Below are 12642 nucleotides of genomic sequence, written 5' to 3'. Positions count from 1 at the left end.
ACTGATTATTTAACCTTTTCGTGGTAGAATGTGGCTTTGAATATTACCCCGGTTTAAAAACAAAACCAAGCCTAAAAATAACTGATTGAAAGGCTTTCAAAGTCTGAAGTGGTTGTGTGTGATGGCTGTTTTTGAATACATATAGAATATTTGCTTCTACTGATTGGCCAGGATAAAAATAATCTCTAGACAGAACCAGAGGATGAGACTTTGTCCTCATTTCAGTGTGCTGGGAGGAAGGTGAGACGATGACTTTTAATGTTGGGATCTGTGGGAAATACCAGCATCAATTCCAGCCAGTTCCTCGGTTTACACCATCTAGATCCATGGAATAAACAGTGATGTAGCTTACACCAGAAGGTAGTAATGTGAAGGAATTAACCAATGGAACAATATCATACCACCTCGTTTTGTCATAATCATATTAAGCATCTTTGTCCATGATGTGCTTTGCCATGTGGAAGAAGCTCCTTGGCTCAAAAAAATATTTTGTTCACCCCAGCGGGGTGAATGAAAGTCAGATTCATTCATTCATTCACTGACTAGGGGGGCTGGAAACTTGATCCAGACCATGAGAGTTTTGTCACCAGTTTTTATAAAAATAGAAGTGGACAGCGATGCTGAATGACTTTTCAGAAAGGTTACTGGGTCAGTGATAAATTCTACTCTCTTACTAAAACCATAAGAAAAAGAACCGTTTGTGTAGCATTATTTGTGTAGTCTGCAATGATTGACATCCACTTAAAACAATATCATCATGATGCGCTACTAATTGTTACTTTTTCTTTTTAAGGAAGCCACAGAATTAGGGTGGTTCAGTGCACTAGATGCCCTCTGCAATCCACCATAGGGCCATGTCATGCCCTCAACTTCCAAGACATACTCCAGAAAAAGGAGAGTTGGTTTGCTCTTGGAGCATTCACGGCCCTCATTCTATGGCTCAAAGAATCATTCAGAAATCTAGGTGGAGAAATGTCTGTTGTTATCACGCTCAATTGAATAACCTTTACTCAGGTTTCTTGACATTCCCTTGGTTTTTAGAATAAACAGTGTTGGGTTTAATGAGCAAAGAGGCTAACAGCACATTCTTATACATTTCTACTCAGAAGTCAGTGCCACTGAGTTCAGAAGGGTTTACTCTTGAGTCCCAGGTAAGTGGTTATAAGAGCCCAGCCTAAATCTGCAGCCCCATGCACACTTATCTGGGAGCAAGCCCCTGTGAACACAGTGGGACTCACTTCTGAGTAAACATGCATTAGTTCGAGCTGAAATAGTTAATTTAAGTGGTTTGAGCTTAATATTCTGGTTTGTTTGGGTCTCGGGCTAAATCCACCAATGGTTCTGACTATAAGGCAACTTCCTATGTCCCTGTGAATAAACCAGAAGTGTCTAAGGCCAGTGTGGTGTTGAGTGTTGAACTGGGACTTGGGAGGCCCAGGTTCTAGCCCCACTAAACCATGAAGCTTTGGGCAAGTCACTGACTCTCAGCCTAACTTACCTCACAGGTCTGTTGTGAGGATAAAAAGGAGAGGAGGAGGAGGATCATGTATGCTCACTTCCGCTCCTTGTAGGAAAGGCAGGATATAAATGTAACAAATCAATCAATCAATGAAGTAAAGCTATAAAACAAGGCTAACAGGGGATAATGGGTTCTAGCTTCGGCTATTGGGCGGTATAGAAATGCAATAAATTAATAAATAGTCCTACACATATTGAACTTGCTTAACTCCCACTGATTTAAGGAGCTAAATTATGTGGAGCGTGGCATCCAAAGTCACTTAAATTAAATGCTATCATCGTAGAAATGTAAAAAGAAACTTTCAACCCTATGTTATTATAGTAAATATTCCAGCAAAAGAGGGGTTGCTATCCTCTAGCTCCATAGAAACAGGCAGGCCATGCCTAGAGTGCGCTTAATAAATGCCCACTTGGGCATTTCCAGTGAGGAGCCTATACAATTTTCACTTCAACCAAAAGGGTTTGTATTAAGAATTTAGTAGCCTCTTGATTCACATTTTGATTTTATTTCCATTATTTCTATCACTTGGGTCAAATTAACTTCACCACAAAGAACTACTCCATCACACATAGTAAAAATCTGCATAGTTGGTATATTTGTGGAATTTAAAGTATGTGTTTTAAAGTGGTTTAATCTTTCAGGAGAAATGTAACAGGGGCACACAGGCTTATGATGAGTTTATACTTAAGGGTGTGTACAATAAGCGCTGTCTAGTTGGCATGAATCTTCCCCATATCCTTTCTAATCTATTGCTTCCCTAATCTATTACCCATAAGAATCACCAGATGTAATTTTGTAGTTATCTTATAAATGTGAACATTGCCTTTGTTTCCTGGACCTTTTCCCAAGCAATTCATCACATTGTGTTATGTTTTTCAAATTACCAACAGCTCTCAGCTGAAAATGCCATATTTGAAAGTATTGATAACAGGGCGGCATACTTCCCTTCTCAATGTTTTACACTAATTTCTTAGTATGGGATCAATCTTTTTTGTATTATCACATATCCTAAAGCAGAAACCAATGGCGATATATCAGGCTTACATTGTTTCTGTTCTTCTCCACCCCTATGCCCTACTCTGGACTCTGAAGATGTCAGTAACTGTGATTGGATTAGTTGTTTCTGCCAAGGTAACCTTTTCTTCCTGCAGAATCTCTGAAGGGATGTCCAATCCAAAGCAAGCATTTAACCTACCTTGGGTTGGGGAGGCCCAAGCTGGGAGCCACTGAATTTGTGCTGCCTTATGCTACTAAAAGACTATGCTCTTGAGCAGATTTCTGCAAGGTCAATATTTTATCTCTCTAACATCTTCCTGGCTTTATGAAGATACAACATTTAATCCCAGCATTTCACTTTCTCATAATTGTCACCAACTAGGGACACTTCAACATAAATAAAACTTTTGGATCTAAAGTATTGTATACCATATTGAGCCAAAAGTCCCCAAGCCATTCTTGAATTGAACAGGCTGTGGTTTCGGCAGTATATTCATGAGCAATTTGTGTTTACTCATCTCTCTCACCTTTGCTTGGGTTTTAGTCAGCTGTCCTAGACCTCTCCATGGTAACTAGGAGGTTGTGCTGATGGCTGCCAACCACCTTTTTCATAGCTACATATGCTTGAGAATAGGAAAAAATACAGCTTTGAACAGCTATGGTCAAATAAAGCGAGTGATGGCTTTCTGAGGCCCATAGATGTTGGCTGGGAACAACTGACTCAGTGTAGAAAATGGCAACCAAGATGATCAAGGGACTGGAGCAAGTCTCCTATGAAGAAAAATTACAATGCTTCCATTTTTTTTATTTTAGAAAAAAGGCTAGTAATGGGGAAACATGATAAAGGTGTATACAATTAGTGGTGTGGTGAAAATGTAGTGGTGTGGTGAAAATGTATAGGAAGATATTTTTCTTCCTCATAATACTAGAAACCAGGGTCATACAGTGGAGCTGGTTTGTGAAAGATTCAGTACGGTACGTAGTTAAATGGTGGAATTTACTACTACAAGATATACTGATGGCCACCAACTTAGATGGCTTTAGACAAATTCGTGGAGAATAAGGCTATCAATAGCTACTAGTCATGATGGCTATATATTCCCTCCAGTCTACGAATGCCAGTTGCAAGAAACAGGAGCAACAGGAAGCTTTTGCTCTCATAACTGCCCAGAGAGATTTGGGCAGAATAAATGTATGAACGTCCAGCTTGTGGGGCTTCCCATAGGCGTCTAGTTGGCTGTTGCGCAGACAGAATGCTGGACTAGCAGGCTTTTGGTCTGATCCAGAATGGCTCTTCTAATGTTCTTATCTCTTACAATAAAAGATCTTGTGTGTGTGTGTGTGTGTGTGTGTGTGTGTGTGTGTGCGCGTGTGCGCGCACGTATTGGTATGAAGAAAAATGGGCCCAGGTACAATTTCAAATGCAGGGTGGCTTCAGAAGTCAACACAATTGTAAAACCAGTCTTCATGTCACATATTTTTATGCAGCCTCTTTCGTTGAGTATTATAAAGTCTTCTGACTTATTATCTGTTCATTTTTCTGCTTTTATGCAAAAATTGAAAAAGGAGACAGCAATTCTTTGACCAGTTAAATTTCTAAGGGATTCATCAAGAGCTGTAGAACATTTTCCTTCTATACAGTATTATTTGTATAATGACCATCTATATCTGTGTGGCTTGACATCCAACACAGTTGTAGTCTTCCTGTAGAGCCGCTGTGCCATAATCAGGTGCCTTCCTTAGGCTTTGCAGATCAAGTTCTGAGGCTGACCTGTCCACGTCTCATGTGGTTCATTCATTCTGGAAGCTGGGAACACCTTCTTGGTGGCACTCCACTCCCACCTCGGCATTCCCCTTTGCAACGGATAAGGAAACTGCCCTCCGGTGTTCCTGGCCCTGAGCACTGATAAAAGGGCATAGCATGCTGGAAGCAAATGCCAGCAGAGACTCAAGAGAAGAGCAAATAAGGGGTGTGCAGGAAGGCAGTGACACTGGCATTGATGAAATGCATGGGGGGGTGGGGGGGCTTTGTTCTGGAACCTGGCCATTCTTGCCTGCCTCTTCTGCAGGGCAGGGCCTGCAGAAATCCAAAGTATTGGGGCTTCCAATTAGCCGTGTTGTTGGCAGAGAGCTGTGCTGCTCTTTGGCCCTTTTTTATCTTTGTAAACTGACTGGATGAACACAGTGGTTTAGGAAAGCAACATGCCATCATTTCCAATTTTAAAAGCCAAAAAGAACGGAGGAGATTTTGACAAATCAGTGGATGATAGGGGCTGAAGGTGGAGTCTGATGTTCAGTGGGGAGGAAGGGGGTCAAAAATGTTACTGTGTGCCCCAGGTAGCTCTTTGGGTCCCAGCAAATTACTCTTGAAACTAACCAGGTAAAATGCCTCTACAAAATTGAACTTAAATATACTTTTGAGTCACTGATAACGTCTTTCCAAAGATCTTCTGCCTGTAGTTGAGCAAGTGATTAATTCTGCTGTGTCCCGTGCTGGCTGTAGCATTCTTAGTTCTACAGCTGACCACAAGGCCAAGTAATACCCCAGACCGATGTTCTAGCAGGCAAGCTGTAAGTTCAGACAAATGCGAGGAGTAGCTTTCTCCCAAGGAGACCGTTCTTGCAACCGGGGCCTACTGGATTGTCGCTTGAGGTGGCGGCGCTCCTGGGGGTCAGGGGGTTGCTCAGCCTCTGCTCCAGAGCCCCCTCCCCCTGTCAGGGAAGGACCTGGAGCCATCTCCCCCGAAGGCCCAGGCTCCTCCTGGTCTGGTGCCAGGACTTGATGTGGTGTCTCCTTGGTTTCTGGAGGCTCTGCTTCCTCTTCCTCTGAGGATTCCTCTAGGTCAGGGGCATGACATGCATAGGGCTCTGCATCCTGCACCCCACAGAAGCATTTGGTGCCTTCCCACTCTCACTTCCAAGTATCAGTAGTTCATCAATTAGATGGTCCAAAGGTAACAAAGCCAGTTCTTGCATGGCTACATGCTGCTTCTCCTGGCTGGCAGTGCAAGAGGCATGTAAAGTCAGCTTAACTGGTTATCTGAGGTTTCCAGAGGAGGCAACTTGATAAGGCAAAATATCACCCTTCATGCAGCCGTCGAAAAGGGCGCACATGCAGCTTGGCGCACCTGCTCCTGCTGCAGTAGCAGCAGCATGAGTAAGTTCCTGCATTCTCCATCAAATTGACATGGAAGCAATTATAAGGCCCAGGTGGGTTTGCAGATGTTGATGGCTATACAGTGATATTACGGTACAGAAAAAGTACTTAGGAGTGAGGTGTAAAGGGTGGCCTATTTTTTAGGAGGCACTCTAAACATCATATAATGTTCATTCATAAATTAAATTTGGATATAAAGACTTTGGGAGAAGAGACAATTGCCTGATTTGAATTATATAGAGCAGTGATCACCTTACCCTGATTCTGAAAACTTAAAAAGAGCTGAGCAAAGATAACTTGGTAGCTGAGGCAAGAAATCTAAATGATGCCCTTGCTCATACTTTCATTTTTTTTTAAAGAACTGACAGTTTAATGGCCCAAATCTGCCACTTTCGGTGGATCACTGCTCTGGATCTTGCCACTGAGCCAGCCTGGTCCGACTCCATTTATAGCTGCTTAATAGGAGGTGGGTGTGAACCCTTCTTTGCTTCACTTTCTTCCCGTAAGGAAACACTGAAGAACACCAATGTAATCAAATCTTAATTAGATGGTCCAGTTCTATTCCAGCTTCTCCAGAGAGAAGGTATTTCAAACCAGAGTAGCATTTCTTTGTGGAAAAGAAGGCCCTAAATACCTGTAACTTATTAACAGAGTTTGCCCTCGCCTCACCTTCTTTGTTCTAAGTGCTGTAGAATTACTCAGGTACCCCCTGGACATATTACTAGATCATATTTCTCACAATCCGTATGTGTGAAGAAAAGTCCTGAAATGTGTTATGCAAAAAGGATTATCTTGCAGTCCAATCCTATGCATGTTTACATGGAAGTAACCCTCCTAACTTCAATGGATATTACACTCCAGTAAGTGTTTAGGATTTCAGCCTCAATATGGGATACTGATAGAACTCTAAGCACCTTGATTTTGTTTTAAACAAAATTTTGATGCATGACAAAGTCCCTGTTCTCTTTTCACAATAGGAGGGGAAAAACCTGAATTACAGTGGTGGCCAAAATTGTGGACACTTTTTGAAATTTTCACATTTTGCAACTTTGCATGCTTATAGAAAATGTTCTGTTTCACAAAATTCAAATGTTTATATATCGATTGAAAGACCTGATTCACATAATACAAGAATCCTGCTTCTTTTCCTGAGTGTCCAATCAAATGGTGCTATTGCTCCATTTATGATGTACGTATGTACACTTTTAATTTGAGAAATACTTCAAATATTCACACCATCTCCAATTGCGTTTCAGTTACAGAACAAACAGCAAAACCAACTTTCCCCAACTTGAAACATGATGTATCGCAGCTACTGCCATGTGAACAAGGACTGTGATTGGCCAGTAGGGTTTGCAATTCCAATCTGCTTCTTCACTCAAATCACACCTGTGTTTGTTTTTAGACTAAAGTAAGCATAACTTTTTTTTGTACTGCAGCAGATAATTTGCATTCTGTTTTTTGCATTGAATTCAGCATTAAATTCTCTTTCAATTGATATATGAACATTTGAATTTCGTGAAACAGAACATTTTCTATAAGCATGCAAAGTTGCAAAACATGAAAATTTCAAAAAGTGTCCACAATTTTGGCCACCACTGTATGTATGTCCCCCTCCAGCCCACTCCCCCAAATCTGGGCTGTATAAAAACCACACAAGTTTTTGTTTTGTTCTTAGCACCGTGTGCCAGAGTAGAGGACCAGGGTGCACAGCCGCTGCACAGGAACTACTAGTCTGCTGCTGCAGAAGTAATTATTGGAAGTCCCAGGTCAGGTGGGAGGTGTCCATGGCAGGGCTTCTTCCCATGTCTCTGTGTTCCAGCTTCTGGGAGGGTAATGCTAGCGTGGAGAGGAGCTACAGTTCCAACTCCTCTTCCCCCAGGGCAGGGTAAGGAAGCAGTGTTCTGGCAATGTCACGCAAGAGGGACCCTCAGTGGCAGAGGTCCATGGGAACCCAGGCTAACAGAAGGGTCATTCAGCATAAGAAAATAGCCTGACTTTTCTTACAAACTACTCATGTGATAAAACTGACCTGCCTAGTTTCAGTTTGTCTTTTTGTATTTGCTTTTCACAGACATATTAACTAGCTGACAAGTTTATGCAGAAGCCATGAATCCTGAAAAGTTGCTAGAGAACAGATCCCTTTTAAATATATATTATTGAACGCTTGCAGTTGCACCAGAAAAAACTTGGTGCAGCGAGCCTTGCGTTGATTCATTTAGAATGAGCATGTCTTGCACATGACCTGGGTTGGGATTCGTAGTTGTCTGACCCACAGGTAACCCACAGTCTCAGGATTACACGAGGCAGGAAGGACGTCGGCCTTGCAATAGGCAAAATAGTGGGCAGTAGATTCAGACAGGAATTATGGGGTGGGGGACAGAGAGAAGAGGAGGGTTTCCAGAAGCTAATTTACACTGGTATTTTTTCTATGCAGTTTCTTCAGAGCTTAACCCAGGAGTGCCTGAGCAGAGGCTGAGATCTAGCCTGCTTCGAGGCCTCAGGCACTACTGTGCATGGGTGTGCGCACATCCGTGTTTTCCAGCCAAGGGCCGTCTTCAATCCCAAAGGGGACGGAACATCTGAGGCAGCCTTGGCTTGGTGAACGAAGCTCTGCATCCGGCACTTCAGCCTTCTAGCTCAGGCTGCTGACCTTTAGGGCTTTAAGCTGGAGGGGGATCCCTCCCCCCCCCCGGCCTATGATTGTGCCAGTCTCAAATGAGCACACGTGGTTCATGTGATAAATGATCGTTGCTTTCCTTTATTTCACCTGGTCCTCGCTTCCATTGTGTTTGGTGATGGGTGCCATTTACACGGAGTAGTAACTGCTTCACTTCTAGCTGTTGCACTTTGTTGTATTGGCCGCTCTTATTGCTTTGGTGTAGTTATGAAAGTTGCCACAGCCCTGCTACTCTACATGGACTACCTATTTAAATGTAGACTCTATTTCTGCTTTATGTGGGGGGTGGGGAAGGGGGGATATTCCACCATTGCAACAACCTGCTGCTACATGCAGTCACTTTGTTCATGGAAAGTAACCTGGCAAAATCTTTCCATCATTTGAGATGGAGAAAGAATACAGTAATACAGTTAGAGATCACTTAGGGACCCCTGATCTTTTAAATAACAACAGGGATGGATGCTTGCAGTCTCATTCCTGCTGCTCAGAAAGCTAGTCTAAAACCAAATCTCTGCAAAGTGTCTTGTGATCATGCACTTTGGTATTTAATCACTAATCCTGCGTGATGGAGAGCTCAAGACAAAATTGAGGAAGAGAGATGGTGCAGAACACAATGAGTGTTACAAGAGGCATCCCACTTGTATGGAATCAACAAAAGCTGTGGGGAAAAAGACATCGTTGTCTTGTCCAAAATGAAAGACACACACTGTTGCCCTTTCAAGGTTTCCCAAGCAAGCTTATTCGAACAGTGGCACTTACTGGAGGGGCAGGGTCAATCAGGCTCCTGTGGTGGATGCTGGCTAGAACTTACCCAAGGAGAGCTGTAGTCTCAGCAACATGCAGACGCCTTCTGAAGGCTGGCTGGTCCAGACCTGTTGTTAACACTGACTACTCTAAGCAGCTGCCTGTGTTCCTTAAAGGGCCATTGCTCAATTCTGCAGCCTCTGGCTCCTAAGGTCTAGAGTGGTGAAGGTGGGTGTGCTCTGAATTTGAGAAGCCTGGCAAAGCCATGTTCTGTGGCTTGGAAGATCCTGGAGTAGCAGAGGGTGTCTCAATGGATGATGCCTTCTCTCTATGACTTTCTCTTAGCCGGAAAGGGAGTTGAGGCCAGAGAACATGAATGAGAAATGTTATTGCAGTTTAGTACTTGTAGTTATTGCTGCTAGAAATCATTGCTTTAAAATGTTCTTTCAGTACATCTGATTCCCACAAGCCACATTACTCTACTTATCCTCACTGTTACTCCTTCTAGACCATGTGGCAGGCTGCAAAAATTGTGGTTGACACAGCCCACGAGGAAGAAAGTTTATTATGGTGACTGCATTTGTTGCATATCGTCTGGTATAACACTAAGCAATAATGTGTGAGGGGATCTGAGCATGCACTAGCACAAAGCAGAAACAATTCTATTGCAAATGGTGCTTTGTCCAGGTTTTTCATCTGTTGAATCCAGGAGGATGCAACTTTTTGTCCTACTTCGAGAGGCAGGTGGCATCACGTCACAGCCTGGATATTAATGCTATTTTTAAGCAAAGGAACATGGGTGTCGGTAGCTCAGGTGCATGGCAGGCTATAGATCATTCCATGTAGGCCACGTACTATTTGAAATGACAAGCAAGAAGTCTTAATTCTTCACGAACTGGCTACCTGAAGAGCACATGCTTGTAAGAGAAGGTGTGTAAAGGACTATCTTTTGCTTCTGTTCAGCAAGCTCAGGGCCCACATGGCTACCTCAGATACTTGCAAGGGAGGGCTCTCCTGCAAGAGTGGTACTAGACAAAAAGCTGGACGACATTATCCAGAATATAAAGGCAGTTAGAGGTGAAATCAAAGAAGAACGTACCACACAGCTCAACCCCATTAAAGCAACTCACCTCTCTGACTATGGGGCAAACATCTGTCACAGCGTTTAATGTGACTGTTGACTTGCAAGTGAATTGAAGCATGTGAGGCATATAAATAAGGAGCTTATTAGTAAGTTAGATGACCTGGAGAACTGAAGTTGCTGGAATGATTTACGTTTCACAGGCTTTCCAGAAAGAGTAGAAGATGCTAGCCCAGAGCAGTTCTTGCCCAATGGTCTCACAGAACACCCCCCAGATATACCAGCAGAAATGCTGGCAATGGAGTATGCCCAGAGATTGAGACTCTCCTTGATTTAGGCAAATAAACCAAGACACGTTGTATGCTTCATTTCCCCCTGGGCCAAAGTGAAAAATGCAGTCCTCTCTCTAACAAGTTGTGTTTTTTTTAAACAGAAATCATGGTGCCAAGATCCAAATATTTCAGAAACTCTCCAGTTAAAACCTGAGACAACAGAGAGCCAAGTTGTGTCCAGTTTACAAAAGCCTTCTGTGAAGGAGGCCTGAAGTATGTGTGTGTTCACCAGGCAAGTTTGCAAGACCTTTGATGAACACACAAATACTTACATGGTAATGTCAGAAATTATATTTCATAATTATGTATACATTTTATTCATTCTGCATAGATTATATCAAAGGATTGTGATATATTTCAACTCCTATTTCTTGACTTTGTTTATATAAGAATCTGACATAACTCCTTTTGCTTGGTCTGTGGACTCGTGAACACAATTGTCATCACTCTAACAATTCAACGCAAAACTGGGAGGTCAATGGCTCCTCTTGGAAACCAAGTAATTGCTTTTTGCAGAGCACCTGCTTGTACAAGAAGTTATTTTAAGAAAAATGAAACCCCTTATCTTGTTTTACTATTCTTGCAGTGCTTTCATATTATTGGAAATAGTTTATTGCTGCTCCAGCCAGGAGAAGCAAGCAAATGGGGGAAAATATCAGGCAGATTTACTAATTGGCATTAAGCCTACAGAACAAAAACATAAGCACACAGCTTCTAGCAAAACCTTCAAGAAATTTACACAGACTCACCTAGAGATGAGTTGCTTAGAAATGTCTTTAATATGAGCAGTTCATAAATATTGTTAAATGGTGTGGGCTCTCCCACACTAGAGGCATTCAAAAGGCAGCTGGACAGCCATCTGTCAGGTATGCTTTAAGGTAATCCCTGCCATGAGCAGGGGGCTGGACTCGATAGCCTTACAGGCCCCTTCCAACTCTACTATTCTATGATTCTATGAAATCTCTAGAGCCTCCAGAGCTCTCTTATTCACCAAGGAACCTTACTTTGAACAGACAAGGGATCTAGTGGATTGTTAGCTCGGTGACTCAGAAGGCTTCTATCCTGCAAGCTGGTTAAAAGCATTCAGACCTCATGCAGACCTTTTCTTCTAGTTCAAATGAAGTTTGCAAAGCATTTGCAACACACTATTATACAAGACTATGAATCTGACCGTCACCACAACTAGAGAGTATACTGTTGTTAAGAATCCATAAATTGTCATCTGCACGTACAAAATGGCTTTAGCAGCTAGTGACTGAGGAATTAGATCAGGTGACCAAATGGCTTAAACTGGGGATGACACTTGGGATGGATGGGATTATAGCAGGCTTTTATAGGAAGTTTAATGATCAACTGATTGCTAAATTGATGATTTTGTTTAATGAGGTAATGAGCTATGGTGTTACTGCTCCATTCGGGCTGGATTCTTGAATGGTAGTAATACTAAAACATGATAAAAGATTATACTTTATCCGTATATCCTCAATTTTTCTCAGTCAATATTCAAAACTCTTTTCATTTTCTCTGACAGATTGAATCTTATAACAATTTATATTATGTAGTCTGGATTTATACCTGTAACATTACTCATGGGTAATGTTAGACTGCAACCTAAATCCCATTCATGGGGCAGAAAGTTCTTGTTATCCACTAGCAACTGTGTTGGTGGACATCAAGAAAGCATTTGATAGGGTGGAATGGAGTTATACGAAATATGTATTACTAAAATGGGGTTTGGTCTGCAGTTTTAAAAGGCTGCCAAAGTGAATTGTTACTCATCAAGCACAGTAGTTTCAGTCAATAACTGGGGATCTGTACCACTCCGTCTGTGCCAGGCTGCCCATCCAGGCTGCCCACCTTCCCCTCTCCATTGTAATAGAAGCTTCAGTGACTGCTTTAAGAAGCGCTGAAAGAAGGGTTTTAAATTGTTGAGAGCTGCTCTGACTGGTGCACAGAGTGAGATATAAGCTCTATATAAATAAATGAAATGAATAATGTTAATATAGAGGAGGTACTGTTTAATGGGGTAGAGCATTAATAGGTATGCAGACAACATCTACCCTGTTTCCCCGAAAGTAAGACATCCCCCGAAAATAAGACCTACTTCCAGTTTTGCCTCTCGCTGTAATATAA

At 42.2% G+C, this 12642-nt stretch overlaps 2 protein-coding genes across 2 annotated transcripts in view; one reads left to right on the top strand and one right to left on the bottom strand.

Moving 5' to 3' along the window:
- The window catches only part of RSPH14 (radial spoke head 14 homolog), a 98855-nt gene that overhangs the window by 18908 nt on the left and 67305 nt on the right, over nucleotides 1–12642 (bottom strand). The window lies entirely within an intron of this gene.
- Nucleotides 1–12642, top strand: part of GNAZ (G protein subunit alpha z) — a 68736-nt gene that overhangs the window by 690 nt on the left and 55404 nt on the right. The gene's annotated exons all lie outside the window — the stretch shown is intronic.

The sequence above is a fragment of the Elgaria multicarinata genome, chromosome 18 (genome assembly GCF_023053635.1).
Source record: "Elgaria multicarinata webbii isolate HBS135686 ecotype San Diego chromosome 18, rElgMul1.1.pri, whole genome shotgun sequence".
Taxonomy (NCBI): Eukaryota; Metazoa; Chordata; class Lepidosauria; order Squamata; family Anguidae; genus Elgaria; species Elgaria multicarinata.
Note: the sequence above shows the minus strand (reverse complement) of the source record. Positions and strands in the feature narration are given on the sequence as shown.